Source organism: Panthera onca, chromosome C2, assembly GCF_046562875.1.
Source record: "Panthera onca isolate mPanOnc1 chromosome C2, mPanOnc1 haplotype 2, whole genome shotgun sequence".
NCBI classification, from domain to species: domain Eukaryota; kingdom Metazoa; phylum Chordata; class Mammalia; order Carnivora; family Felidae; genus Panthera; species Panthera onca.
Genome location: NC_138347.1, coordinates 36,888,762 through 36,904,530, shown reverse-complemented (window position 1 = coordinate 36,904,530; position 15,769 = coordinate 36,888,762).

The window sequence follows — 15,769 nt, the reverse complement described above, 5'->3', positions numbered from 1 at the left end:
TTAATTTGACCAAGAACAGTCAGTCTTCTCTTAAGAATAGCTGCACCATCATGTTACAACAGGAACTCTACTTCCCCATATCCTACAAGACTTACTATTGTCCAATTTGATAGGCTTAATACGATATCTAATTATTTTCATTTCAATTTGTTTGACTACTAGTGAATTACAAAATATTTCCGTATCTTGCTTATGAGTTTCCTGTTCTACACATTTTCTCTCTCTTTTGTTCATTTTCCTAGTTGGATTGCTATCTTTTTCTAGTTGATTTATAGTTATTAGCATATTTTACTACAGTCTCTATATGCTAAACATTAATCCTTATCAGTCTTGTGCATTATTTCTGTTTTTATATTTTTCATGGTATCTTTATTTAATATTATCATTCTTTCATCTTTTTCTTTTGTTTTGCTTCATGGTTAGTGCTTTGAAAGTGCTGTTTAAGAAATTCTTCATGGTATCTTAGTAACAATGATAGTCTTTAACATTTTGTTTAAAATTTTTTAATGTATGTTTATTTTTGAAAGAGAAAATGTGAGCAAGGGAGGGGAAGAGAGAGAGGGAGACACAGAATCTCCAGAATCTCAAGCAGGCTCCAGGCTCCAAGCCGACAGCACAGAGCACGACGTGGGGCTGGAACTCAGGAACTGGGAGATCATGACCTGAGCTGAAGTTGGACACTTAACCGACTGAGCCACCGAGGCGCCCCTAACATTTTTGTTTATTGACTTTATAGTTTCATTTTTCATTAAGTTTTTAAACCATATGGAGTTCACCTTTCCATTTGGAGTTAGGTAGAAATCCAAATTTATTTTTCTCCATATAATGAGCCAGTTTTTACAACACTATCTAATAAACAATCTGTCCTTTCTACATGTATTTGTGATGCTACCTTTATTATACATTAACTTTTCATATATTCATGAGCATGACTCTGAGAAACATTAGGAGAAAACAGTTGGCAAACTTTGTGATTCAGGAGGAGGAGGTGGAAAAGAAATGTTTATAAATGACTGGTCAGGGCACACCAGTTTCTATCAATTTCTTGCATAGAGTATTGATCTTGCCCTGATACTACTCCTGTTGCCTAAAGTTGATAAAATAAAGATTCAACAAGTAAAAGAACCATAGTATTTAAAATATTCCTTCAAAAACCTTCTGTCTCTGCCTCTCCCAGTTTTGTAACCCTCAATCTCCCACATACACTGACTAGAAAGACTCCAATCTCCCTACAGATTTTTCAAGTTGGTTACATCTGTTATTTTTGTTGTTGTTAGTTACTAAAATCAACATTTTCCTTTAGCTACTGTAGCTACTCCAGGATTGTTTCTCTCAGCTGACTGAGCTTGCAGTTGATTTGGCATGAACCAGAATCCTTTATTTATTTATTTATTTTTTAATGTTTATTTATTTTTGAGAGAGAGAGTGTGCGAGCTAGGGAAGGGGCAGAGAGAGGGAGACGCAGAATCTGAAGCAGGTTCCAGGCTCCGAGCAAACAGCACAGAGCCAGAGGCTGGGCTCGAACTCACAAGCTGGGAGATCATGACCTGAGCCGAAGTCGGACGCCAGATGCCCAACCGACTGAGCCACTCATGCACCCCAGCATGAACCAGAATCTTAATGCCCTATACATATACCTCATTTTCCCTAAAGTTGCCAAACTACTTCATCATATTCTCCTATATTATGCCGTAATAGAATTTCCTTTCTTAATTTACTAGAAACCATCTCTTGTCATCCTTGTTCTTTGGTAGACTTAGGCTTTTGGAAATAAATATCTTCAAGGATCATTCTTTGAGATAAGGAATCACAGAACCTGCCACCCAGTTAGTTGGGAAACAAGAAAGGAGAAAATATGGGAAAAAACAGTGACATTTTAAAAGGACAACTCCCATATATATATTATACATTATATAATATAATATAAGGGGCACCTGGGTGGCTCGGTCGGTTAAGCGTCCGACTTCAGCTCAGGTCATGATCTCACAGACCGTGAGTTCGAGCCCCGCGTGGGGCTCTGGGCGGATGGCTCAGAGCCTGGAGCCTGCTTCCGATTCTGTGTCTCCCTCTCTGTCTGCCCCTCCCCCGTTCATGCTCTGTCTCTCTCTGTCTCAAAAATAAACGTAAAAAAAAATTAAAAAAAATAATATATATATACATATATATATATGTGTATATATATATATGTATATATATATGAGAATTATAAAGAATCAGTAGACCACATTATGAAAACTTCCAATTTAGGATATATTTATCTAATGCTTTATAATTTACAGAGTGCTTTGAAATCCATGGATTCACAGAAGGATAAGCTAGTAAAGTATATTCACCTAACTAATGTTCATATAAATGAGGTCCAGTCAGCATCTCACAATGCAGAGTCGGTTGTACTGATTCTCCAGATTTTCACACACAGTAAGCTTTCTTATTATCAACAATTTTCAACTAACCGTCCACATATGGCTGTACTGCTTAAAGAATTTTTCATGTTAACTAACAAAAGTGCCTGCCTTTCTCTTATCACACATTATTTTACTGAGGTACCAATTATTATGCCCTGAGGAAAGAAAAACTAATTTTATTATTAGCTTAGGTACAACACAACTAGGAAGTTAAATCTACTACAGAAAATCACTTCATATAAATTCTTTTAAAATTAACTGCACTTTTAGATTATTCATGCCACTGCTTCTCTCCAATAACATGGATAAGTGAAAGTTGATGAAATTGCTAAATTGAGTTCTTCAGAACAGCAAACTGGAAAGTTTCCAGGAAGTTAACACTTTTCTTGATTGAAGATCAAATCATTTATTTTAAGGAATAGTCTCTTCACAGTATCACCCCAGAGCATTTGAACTGGGGGTTTCAAAAATCACAGTTTGAAGTTTCTCATCTCACCAACTCCCACATCGAAACTAGGGTCAAATATGTTGAAGTTATGAAACAATATACTCTAAACTAGGACCAAAGAATCTTTAAAAAGTGGAAGTTATAAGAAAGTCAAGCAAATGCAATCTCATTTTTTTTCCTACTTGCATATTTTCAAACTTCAAGAGGAATGCTCTCTTCTGAAATCTTTATATCTTGTTACATAATCGCATTAAAAAATCTTAAGTCCTTTTAGAGGCTATATTTACTTGATCATTCTGATGAAATTACATGAATAATTTAAAAATATTGGTTTGCAATATTGAAATGGTTGATTGGCTAGAAAAATTACTTATTTTGAGGCTGTATAGGCAATCAGATTATATATCCTCTGCATTAGCTCTTTTGATATTTCACTATAAATCCAAGTTTTTCACATATTCTACACTTTAGCATTTTTTTCAACATCTTAGTTTCTAAAGAGTTTCAATAACCTAAATAATTAGTGTACCCCACTGCCTTCTTGGTAATGACAACTAAATGCAATTTCCCTTTTGCTGATTTTCTGGTGGAGTCCTTCTGATGACACATTTCCCTGTGAGGAGATTTCACTAGTACCCTAACGGGTAGATTCATGACAAGTTCTGGAAGACACTTTTCTAGCAATTTATGCCAGTATCACTCTAGTGACTTCTCTGCCACTCAGTAGTCAACACTGTGCTTCTCCAGCAAGGTCTGGATCTAGCCTTGGGCGGTCCTTTTTTGTAGATGTCTCCACTCTAGGGGTAGTAACTACACTTGTATATACTTCTCTTACGTTTCTTTCGAGTTCTATTTACATCCTATGCACCAATTCCTCATTACTCTATTTCCCTGTTGTAGTTAATAACTACATTTTTATATTAAGTTAAATTATATATTATATTATATTTTATACATTTTTATATTAAGTTCTTCAAATTACTATGTGGTTTCTACCTCCTGATTGAATCCTGATTAACACATATAGAGATGATAGCAGAGTGAAGCTGAACAAGATTGTCACTTCCTGTTCACTGTTCACAAATACAGAGTTTGACCTTAAAAATAATAAATGCTGATAGAGTTTATTCTTGTGGAAAATATAGTCCCACAGAAAATGGTGAAACTTAAAATGGAAAGTGGAGGAGACAGATGCCAATGTCTTCAATTAATATGATAAAATAAACATGTGGTCAGAAAATGACAATGATGATCCAGAACACTAGTCCTTAGATATTTGTACAATCTTATCACAGAATGTTTAAATTGGAGGGGTACCTGGGTAGCTGAGTCAGTTAAGCGTCTGACTTCGGCTCAGGTCATGATCTCACGGTTCTTGAGTTCGAGCTCCTCGTTAGACTCTGTGCTGACAGCTCGGAGTCTGGATCCTGCTTCATATTCTGTGTCTCCCTCTGTCTCTGCCCCTCTCCTACCCGTGGTCTCTCTCTCAAAAATAAATGAACATTAAAAAATTAAAAAAAAAAGAATATTTAAACTGTATATCAAGAACCTAAAGAATGTGTGGATTTTATAAGAGTGTGAAACTTAGACTTTGAAACTAAAAATACAGAATTGAGAAAATACTAGTTACTAATCCCCCCCACTATTTTTCCTTTGCTATATACAAGATAAGTGAATGTGAATTTTTTTTTACTGAAGGCAACTTCAGAGAAATTGTCTCCTTGATGAACAACCCAGGCCTATTTACCAGTTTTTTTTTTTTTTGTTTCCTACTCCAAAAGAGTACTCTATTTTTAATCATTGTTTATTTTGTAAAAAGAATTCAGCTAGCAATTTTTTAGGTCAATAGTCACTACACATTCTTGGATAATGTCCAGTAACCTTGGATATGTAATTAGAACAGATGGCAATGTAAACAAAAATGATACATTCCTAGCTTCTTAAGCACAACCTTTAATTAATTTAACATATATTAAGGTAATTAATTGTGATATTTTAATTGAGAGTAGTTAAAGTAAATTTTGATCACTTCAAAAACTGCATAGCAAACTGCAAATATTATAGCATTATCAGTTATAGCTTTTACAGGTAAAATGCGAGATTGCCATAAGAGATAGTTTATTTGGTGGGCTCTGAACTTAAGAAAAGAAAATCAACGTTAATATTTAATTTATTTATTTAGTTTGATTTTTTCTTACTGTTTGTTTATTTTCGAGAGAGTGAGGGAGAGACAAAGTGCAAGCAGGGGAGGAGCAGAGAGAGGGAGACACAGAATCGGAAGCAAGCTCCAGGCTCTGGGCTGAGCTGTTAGCACAGAGCCCGACGTGGGGATCGAACCATGAAGTGTGAGATCATGACCTGAGCTGAAGCCGGACGTTTAACTGAGGGAGCCACCAGATACCCCAAGATTAATACTCGATTTTACTTGAATTTTTAAAAATCAGATGACTTGGATCTAATACCAAACTAAAGTCTCTTATAAATAGCTGAGAATCACAATTCCAATAATTTCTCTAATTATAAAAATGACAACTTCTAAAAAAATCTTTAAGCAGGTGTTCTTTTTAAAAAGCTCTTTGAATATTTCTAGATTAAAGATTTCTAAAAAAATTCCAAGACAACCAAATCTAAAAAATGTATTGCGAACTATAGTCTCACAGCCTTTAACATACACTTTATTTAAATAAACTGATTTACTATTTCAGTTTAAATCATTTTCTGATAATTAATATAAAAATATTTAAAACAGAATTTAATAAGAATTAATGTTATCAGTTTTGCTCTGAGTAATTACAACAATTACAATTGTAAAATTACAGTTTTACAAAACAAATACATTGAACAAAAATATTTTATAAAACAAACAATACAGTTCAGGGCTTGTCTGGTATTTTAATTTTGTCCAAATTATCTTTAAGGGTGCCACTTGACCCACACCTATAGGAAAGCCTAATTTTAGCTAGAAACTAAGTCCTACTTTTTACCTTGGGAAACATTCTGGAACTTAACAGCAGACACCCTTCTTACCTAACTGAACTCGAGTCCTAATTTTCATAAATGTGTTTGTTTCCAATATGAACTTTTGACCATTCTTTTTAAGTAAATGGACTTCTATTTTTTTTTTTTTTTTTTTTTTTTTTTTTTTTTTTTTTTTTTGCTTTTCTTCACAAGGACAGGTGGTCAGTGTTTTTCTCAGAAAACCTTACCTTTTGCTAATCTCCTGCTGTCTGCTCAGGTGCTTCAAACACCTCAACATACTGTGCCATCTTAGAATCTCCCAATGGTAACTACTTTTCTTTGTCTCCTCTGTGGTGCAGTGAGTTACTACTGCACAGCTACCATGCTCAGTCTGCTAGCTGGGACTTCCTCTGAACAGAAAACAGAACTTCCTCACGACCTTTCTATCATCAGCCTCTAAACTGCATACATTTTGATATGTTGGCTCAACATTTAGTATCATTAACTTAGAAGATATTCTATTTTAAAGCATAGAGTTTGACAACGTAATCATTTCCCAGACTTGGTTTAACAGAATCAATCAACCTAAATAATTCTGGGAGTCAATTTCCACCTGAATAATCACTATTATTTCTGGGGAAGGGGAGGATGTTTGTTTATTTTTGAGAAAGAGAGAGACAGAGCATGAGCAGGGCAGAGGTAGAGACAGGGGGAGACACAGAATCTGAAGCAGGCTCCAAGCTCTGAGCTGTCAGCAGAGCCCAATGCAGGGCTCAAACTCACTAACAGCAGGGGTCATGCACTGAGCCAAGTCAGACACCTAACCAAGGGAAACCCCCCCTTTTTTTCTAAGCACAAATTTAGGAATACACTTTGAGTACTAAGTGTACCCAACAATCTGTACATCTTTTTTTAAACTGTGCAGTTATAAATTAACATGAATTACCACATGTAGAATTTGACTAATGAACCAACTAGGTTGCCCATTTCTCCAGGAAAAGCTCTGAGTCTGATGTATTCTTCAAAAAGCCCAGTTCACTGTTAGTTTTATCCACTCTTCATGTAATACCATTTCAATATTAATGTAATTATTAGGCTTTGTAAATTCTACTAAATTCTATGTTCTAACAATTTTGTTTAATAGTACTTTCCTTGGAAAATACATTTTCAACCCATGTGGTTTAATTAATCTCCATAATATTAATTCCCACCAGTTGCCATCTCCTGCCCTTGATTGAGAGGATGGACATATGATGCAAGGGGGCAAAGAGAATTTTATTATTTCTCTTTAGATTATGTTGATATGAGTACTGACTTATTGGAAAGATTATCTTCCCTCTTACTCCTTTTTTAGAGATTAAGCTAATTAAGTTTTTGTATCATTTACGGTGAAACATCTTGACTGATCTAAAATCTAGCACTTACCCTTTCAATATCATGACCATTTCCATGTCAATAATCTTTGTTTCCACTATATGCTCTCCTATATTTTTTAATTAACTTATTTATTTTGAGAGAGAGAAAGAGAATGAAAGAGAGAGTGCACAAGTAATGGGAGGGGAAGAAGAGAGAGACAAGCCCATGCAGGTTCTGTGCTGTCAACCTAGAGTCCCACACGGGGCTCAGTTCCACTATGAGATCATGACCTGAGCCAAATCAAGAGTCAGGTGATTTTTTTTTATCATAATACTTTATTTTTTTAAATGTACATCCAAATTAGTTAGATTATAGTACAACAATGATTTCAGGAGTAGATTCCTTAATGCCCATTATCATTTAGCCCATCCCCCCTCCCACATCCCCTCCAGTAACCCTCTGTTTGGTCTCCATATTTATGAGTCTCTTATGCTTTGTCCCCTCCCTGTTTATATATATTTTTTGTTTCCCTTACCTTATGTTCATCTGATTTGTCTCTTAAATCCTCATATGAGTGAAGTCATATGACTTTTGTCTTTCTCTGACTAATTTAATTTAGCATTAATACCCTCCAGTTCCATCCTCATAGTTGCAAATAGCAAGATTTCATTCTTTTTGATTGCCGAGTAATACTCCATTGTATATATTACCACATCTTCTTTATCCATTTACCCATCGATGGACATTTGGGCTCTTTCCATACTTTGGCTATTGTTCATAGTGCTGCTATAAACATGGGGGTGCATGTGTCCCTTCCAAACAGCACACCTGTAGCCCTTGGATAAATAAATAGTAGTGCAATTGCTGGGTCGAAGGTAGTTCTACTTTTAGTTTTTTGAGGAACCTCTATACTGTTTTCCAGAGTGGCTTTCCAAGTGCACCAGCTTGCATTCCCACCAACAATGCAAAAGAGATCCTCTTTCTCTGCATCCTCGCCAACATCTGTTGTTGCCTGAGTTGTCAATGTTCGCCATTCTGAAAGGTGTGAGGTGGCATCTCATGGTGGTTTTGATTTGTATTTCCTTATGATGAGTATGTTGAGCATTCTTTCATGTATCGGTTGGCCATCTGGATGTCTTCTTTGGAGAAGTGTGTATTCATGTCTTTTGCCCATTTCTTCACTGGATTATTTGTTTTTTGGGTGTTGAGTTTGATAAGTTCCTCATAGATTTTGGATACTAACCCTTTATCTGATATGTCATTTGCAAATATCTTCTCCCATTTTGTCGGTTGCCTTTTAGTTTTGCTGATTGTTTCCTTCACCATGCAGAAGCTTTTTATTTTGATGGGGTCCCAGTAGTTCATTTTTGCTTTTGTTTCCCTTGTCTCCAGAGACATGTTGAGTAAGAAGTTGCTGTGGCCAAGATCAAAGAGGTTTTTGCCTCTTTTGCTTTGTCCTTGATGATTGTGATGGCTTCTTGTCTTACATTAAGGTCTTTCATCCATTTTGAGTTTACTTTTTGTGTATGGTGTAAGAAAGTGGTCCAGGTTCATTCTGTATGTCGCTATCTAGTTTTCCCAGCACCACTCGCTGAAGAGACTGTCTTTATTTCATTGGATATTCTTTCCTGCTTTGTCAAAGATTAGTTGGCCGTATGTTTATGGGTCCCTTTTGGGTTCTCTGTTCTGTTCCATTGATCTGAGTGTCTGTTCTTGTGCCAGTACCATACTGTCTTTATGATTACAGCTTTGTAGTATAGCTTGAAGTCCAGGATTGTGATGCCTCCTGATTTGGTTTTCTTTTTGAAGATTGCTTTGGCTCCACGGGGTCTTTTCTGGTTCCATACAAATTTTAGGATTATTTGTTCCTGGTGTTATTTTACTGGTGTTATTTTAATAGGGATTGCATTGAATATGTAGATTGCTTTGGGTAGTATTGACATTTTAACAATATTTGTTCTTCCTATCCAGGAGCATGGAATCTTTTTCCATTTTTTTGTGTCTTCCTCAATTTTTTTCATACGCTCTCTATAGTTTTCAGTTTATATATTTTTCACCTTTTTGGTTAGATTTATTCCTAGGCAGATTTATACCTATTCCTAGGTATTTTAGTGTAACTGTAAACGGGATCGATTCCTTGATTTCTCTTTCTGTTGCTTCATTGTTGGTGTATAGGAATGCAACCGATGTCTGTGCATTGATTTTATATCCTGAAACTTTGCTGAATTCATGAATCAATTCTAGCAGTTTTTTGGTGGAATCTTTAGGGTTTTCCATATAGAGTATCAAGTCATCTGAGAAGAGTGAATGACCTCCTCCTGGCCAATTTGGATGCCTTTTATTTCTTTGTGTTGTCCAATTGCAGGGGCTAAGACTTCCAATATAATGTTGAATAACAGTGTCAAGAGTGGACTTCCTGACCTTAAGGGGGAAAGCTCTCAGTTTTTCCCCATTGAGGATGATAATAGCGTTCGGTCGTTCATATACGGTTTTAATGATCTCGAGGTATGCTCCTTCTATTCCTACCTTCTTTAGGGTTTTTATCAAGAAAGGATGCTGTGTTTTGTCAAATGCTTTCTCTGCATCTATTGAGAGAATCATGTGGTTCTTGCCCTTTCTTTTATTGGTGTGATGAATCACATTAACTGTTTTGCAGATATTGAACCAGCCCTGCATCCCAGGTATAAATCCCACTTGGTCATGGTCAATCATTTTTTTAATGTGTTGTTGGATACGGTTGGCTAATATCTTGTTGAGGATTTTTGTACCCATGTTCATCAGGGAAATTGGTCTATAGTTCTCCTTTATAGTGGGGTCTCTGCTTTTGGAATCAAGGTAATGTTGGCTTCATAGAAAGAGTTTGGAAGTTTATCTTCCATTTCTAATTTTTGGGACAGCTTCAACAGAATAGGTGTTAACTCTTCCTTAAATGTTTGGTAGAATTCCTCTGGAAAGCCATCTGGCCCTGGACTCCTGTTTTCTGGGAGATTTTTGATTATTGATTCGATTTTCTTACTGGTTATGGGTCTGTTCAAATTTTCTATTTCTTCCTATTTCAGTTTTGGTAGGGTATATGTTTCTAGGAATTTATCCACTTCTTCCAGGTTGCCCATTTTATTGGCATATAATTGCTCATAATATTCTCTTATTATTGTTTTTATTTCTGCTGTGTTGGTTGTGATCTCTCCTCTTTCATTCTTGATTTTATTTATTTGGGTCCTTTCCTTTTTCTTTGTGATCAAACTGGCTAGTGGTTTATCAATTTTGTTAATTCTTTCAAAGAACCAGCTTTTGGTTTCATTGATCTATTCTACTGTTCATTGGTTTTGATAGCATTAATTTCTGCTCGGATCTTTATTATTTCCTGTCTTCTGCTGGTTTTGGGTTTTATTTGCTGTTCTTTTTCAGCTCCTTAAGATGTAAGGTTAGGTATGTATCTAAGATCTTTCTTCCTTCTTTAGGGAGGCCTGGATTGCTATATACTTTCCTCTTATGACCACCTTTGCTACATCCCAGAGGTTTTGGGTTGTGGTGTTATCATTTACATTGGCTTCCATATACTTTTTAATTTCCTCTTTAACTGCTTGGTTAGCCCAATCATTCTTTAGTAGGATGTTCTTTAGTTTCCAAGTATGTGTTACCTTTCCAAATGTTTTCTTGTGGTTGATCTCAAGTTTCATAGTGTTGTGGTCTGAAAATATGCACGGTATGATCTCAATATTTTGTACTTGCTGAGGGCTGATTTGCATCCCAGTATGTGGTCTATTCTGGAGAATGTTCCATGTGCACTGGAGAAGAATGTATTTTCTGCTCCTTTAGGATGAAATGTTTTGAATATATCTGTTAAGTCCATCTGGTCCAGTGTGTCATTCAAAGTCATTTTTTCCTTGTTGATCTTTTGATTAGAATATCTGTCCATTCCAGGGGCACCTCGGTGGCTCAGTAGTTTGAGGGACCAATTTCAGCTCAGGTCATGATCTCACGGTTTGTGAGTTTGAGCCCCACATCAGGCTCTGTGCTGACAGCTCAGGGCCTGGAGCCTGCTTCTGATTCTGTGTCTCCCTCTCTCTCTGCCCCTCCCCCACCCATGCTCTGTCTCTGTCTCAGAAATAAATAAACATTAAAACAATTTAAAAAAATATCTGTCCATTCCTGTGAGTGGGATGTTGAAGTCTCTTACTATTATGATATTATTATTGATGAGATTCTTTATGTTTGTGATTAATTGACTTATATATTTGGGTGCTTCTACATTTGGTGCATAAATGTTTATAATTGTTAGGTCTCCTTGGTGGACAGTCCCTTTAATAATGATATAATGTCCTTCTTCATCTCTTGATACATAGTCTTTATTTTAAAGTCTAGATTGTCTGGTATAAGTATGGTTACTCCGGGTGTCTTTTCTTGACCATTAGCATGATCAGTGGTTTTCCATCCCCTTATTTTCAGTCTGAAGTTATCTTTAGGCCTAACGTGGGTCTCTTGTAAACAGCATATAGATGGATCTTGTTATCCTATCCATTCTGTTGCCCTATGTCTTTTGATTGGAGCATTGACTCCATTGATGTTTAGAGTGAGTACTGAAAGATATGAATTTATTGCCATTATGTTGCTTGTAAAGTTGGAGTTTCTGGTGGTGTTCTCTGGTCCTTTCTAATCTTTGTTGCTTTGGTATTTATTTATTTATTTATTTATTTATTTATTTATTTATATTTTCATCTTTTCTCCCCTCAGAGAGTTCCCCTTAAAATTTCTTGCAGGGCTGGTTTATTGGTCACAAATTCCTTTAATTTTTGTTTGTCTGGGAAACTTTTGATCTCTGCTTCTATTTTGAATGACAGCCTTGCTGGATAAAGAATTCTTGGCTGCATATTTTTCTGATTCAGCACACTGAATATATCCTGTCACTCCTTTCTGGCCTGCCAAGTTTCTGTGGATAGGTCTACTGCAAACGTGATCTGTCTTCCCTTGTAGGTTAAGGACTTTTTTTCCCTTGGTGCTTTCATGATTCTCCCTCTGCCTGAGTATTTTGTGAATTTGACTATGATATGCCTTGTTGATGGTTGGTTTTTGTTGAGTCTAATTTGGGTCCTCTGTGCTTCCTGGATTTTGATGTCTGTGTCTTTCCCCAAGTTAGAAAAGTTTTCTACTGTGATTTGCTCGCATAACCCTTCTAGCCCTATCTGTCTCTCTTCCTCTTCTGGGACCCCTATGATTCTGAGTTGTTCCTTTTTAATGAGTCACTGAATTCTCTAATTTGTAAATTGTGCTCTTTTGCCTAAATCTCCCTCTGTTTTTCTGGTTTGTTATTCTCCATAAGTTTGTCCCCTATATTACCGATTCTCTGTTCTTATTCATCCATCCTTGCCCCCGCGGCATCCATTAGAGATTGCAGCTGAGCTATAGCATTTTTTATTTCATCCTGACTAATTTTTACTTCCTTTATGTCCGCAGAAAGGGATTCCAATCTATTTTCAACTCCAGCTAGTATTCTTATTATCATGATTTTAAATTCTGTTTCAGACATCTTGCTTGTATCTGTGTTGGTTAAGTCCCTGGGTGTCATTTCTTCCTGCTCTTTCTTTTGGGATGAAATCCTTTGTTTGTCATTTTGAAGGGTGAAAATGAATTAATGAGGTAGAAAAAATTAAAGTAAAAAATTAAAATGTAAAAAATATTAAAATTAAAAGATTAAAAACATACACACAAAAAAACGAATGATGCTAGATCCTAGGTGTGATTTTGTCTGGGTGTTGAAAGTGGCTTGATATATTAGAGAAAAAGGGGAAAGAAAAAAAAAAGATATCTTTTGAAAATTTGAAAAAAATGAATAAACTGAAGTAGACTAAAATAAAATGATGAAAGGAAAATAGAATTTGAAAAAATTGACACAAAAGTAAAATATATAGTAAAAAAATTAAAGAAAAATATTTTTAATAAAAATTGAAAATAAATTTTTTTCTCTTTCTGTATTCAAGAAAAAGAAAAGTGAAAAAGAGAAAAAGAAAAATAAAGAAATAAAATTGAATAGATGGCCCTGCTAACAGATTTAAATAGGACTGAAATTACTTCGTTTTCCCCTAGAAGTCAGACTATGAAGCACTTTATAGTCCATAAACTAAGCAGGCAGAGAAACTTGTGTTCTTGAAGATCGAGGTTGGCCCAGTTGGGCGGGGCTTAGCGTAATGGCTCCTTTATCCACTAGATGGCCCTGCTAGTCTTCTGACGTGGAGTGTTATGGTGCATATGCGCATGCGCAGGAGCAGTGAAAATGGCGCCACCCAGTTACCCAGTCTCTAGTATTGGAACTCTGTTCTCTCCAATCAACAATCATGCACTAGTCCTTTGTCTTTAGCTTTCATCTGCTCCCCATTTTTTCACTGTCTGTGACCAAGACCCAGGTAGTACCTCTCTCTTGAGTTTTGTCTCAGATGCGGCTGTTTCCCCCAGCCTCTTACTTCTGAGGGACTGCGGCTTTGACCCGTTCTGCCCCTCTGTGGAGTATCTCATGGAGCAATGGCCGAATGCCAGCCACACCCAGGAACGTTTGGGGGACTCTGCTGCTGCCAAAGCCCAGAGATTGTGGCCAGGTGCCAGCCGGCCCCAGAAAAAGTTCATGAGATAGTGTAGCATCAGCATTTCAGGGATTATGGAAAATCACAACACACATCTGGCACCAGGCTTCACCCTTAAGGACGTTGTTCCAGCACCAGAGAATGCGGCCATTCTCTGGGGTCTGCTGCGTCCATGTTGCCTCACAGCATCTACCAAACATCCTTCCAACAGTGGGACCACTTCTCCCCATGTTGCCCAAGAACCTCCTGGACCTCACTGTGCTCCTGGGTATTCGTCCTTCCCACCAGAGCACCATCAGGTATTGATCTGCAGAGTTGCAGACTCTCTGTGCTCCCCTTTTACAGTCTTAATGGAATTAAAACCCTCTCCTTTCTCTTTTCCCCTTTCTCCCTTTTTAGTTCAGTCCCTGCAGCTGTTTCCAATTTTCCACTTTCCCTCCAGCTGCTTTTGGTGAGGGGTGCTTTTCCCATATTCTCCCCACTGTCTCCATCCTCTCTCCACACACAAAAGCACCTCCCTGCCCTCTGCAGCTTCTGTCTCCTGAAGTTCACCTCTCCACACCAGGTACCTGCTGAATTCTGTGGTTCAGGTTGTGCAGATTGTTGTGTTAATCCTCAGGTCAGTTTTCTAGGTGTGCAGGATGGTTTAGTTTTGGTCTGGCTGTATTTCATGGATGTGAGACACACAAAAAACTTCCATGATGTTCTGCAGTCTTGGCTCCCTAACAAGAGTCAGATGCTTAACCAGCTGAGCCACCCAGGTGTCCCTGTCCTCTCCCATATTTTTATAGGACCTCCCATATTCCTACAGATTCCATTGGTGTTGATTAAGAGCACTGATGAGTCAGTTATTGGCTTAGTGCCAGACTGACAGGGGTCTACAATAGCAGGAAATGAGCATTACACTTCAGGTGTGATGTAGAGGGAGCATCAGGTAGAATTGTACTTCACAGAATACCTGTAAGACAGCAAAGTCCCTATACACACAGATAATTTAGAAGAATTTTACTTAATACCATACACAGGGAAAAGGGAGAAAACTATGGGAACTGGGAAGATCAAAGTTTTTAACGACTCTTCAGAATGTCTTCATCTTTACTAAGAGCTTAGAGGCTTGGACAATATCATTAATAACTAAATCAGTGGTAGGAGCAGAGCCATGGAAGACTGACTTACTATTATCCAGACCCAATGTATTTCCAGACTGCTGGTATTGTGAGGAGCAATATTTATAAGTCACTAATACAGTGTCATTTTTAATTCGTCTCAGGATTAAAGAGACTGGTATCCCAAGTAAAGTGGTATCCCTAGTAAAGATTAGGCATACCTATACCTCTTTATATGTTCTCATTTCGGTTGCTACACTGTTTTCACTGACAGTTTGTTAGCCATCTTGAAGATTTAGTAAAGTTATGCAGGTATGAGTCATTCTAGTATCATGTCATATTTACAGGTACTTAAAGGCATAAGACGTAAAACTGGGTACATTAGATAAAATTTTATGACTTCATGACAATAAAATTACCAAAGACATTTGTTGAGTAGGTAAAATTACTATATGTGACTTACTTCTAAACTTTGGCAGCTCTTGGTTTTAGAACATTATATTCTTCTTGCTAAAGTTCTGATATACCATTTTACATTTGTTTATGAACAGTACTGTTACTCATAGAAAATGTATAACATTGTGTCAGATTAACATATTCAACTCAGCTATCAGGAATTGCATTTTATATTTTTATTTTATTTTATGTGGCTACAAACTTATGTGTAGAGTTTTTAAAGAGGTGATAACAGCGGCGCCTGGGTGGCTCAGTCGGTTAAGCGTCCGACTTTGGCTCAGGTCATGATCTTGCGGTCCGTGAGTTCAAGCCCCGTGTCAGGCTCTGTGCTGACTGCTCAGAGCCTGGAGCCTGTTCCAGATTCTGTGTCTTCCTCTCTCTCTGACCCTCCCCCATTCATGCTCTGTCTCTCTCTGTCTCAAAAATAAATAAATGTTAAAAAAAAGTTAAAAAAAAAAGAGGTGA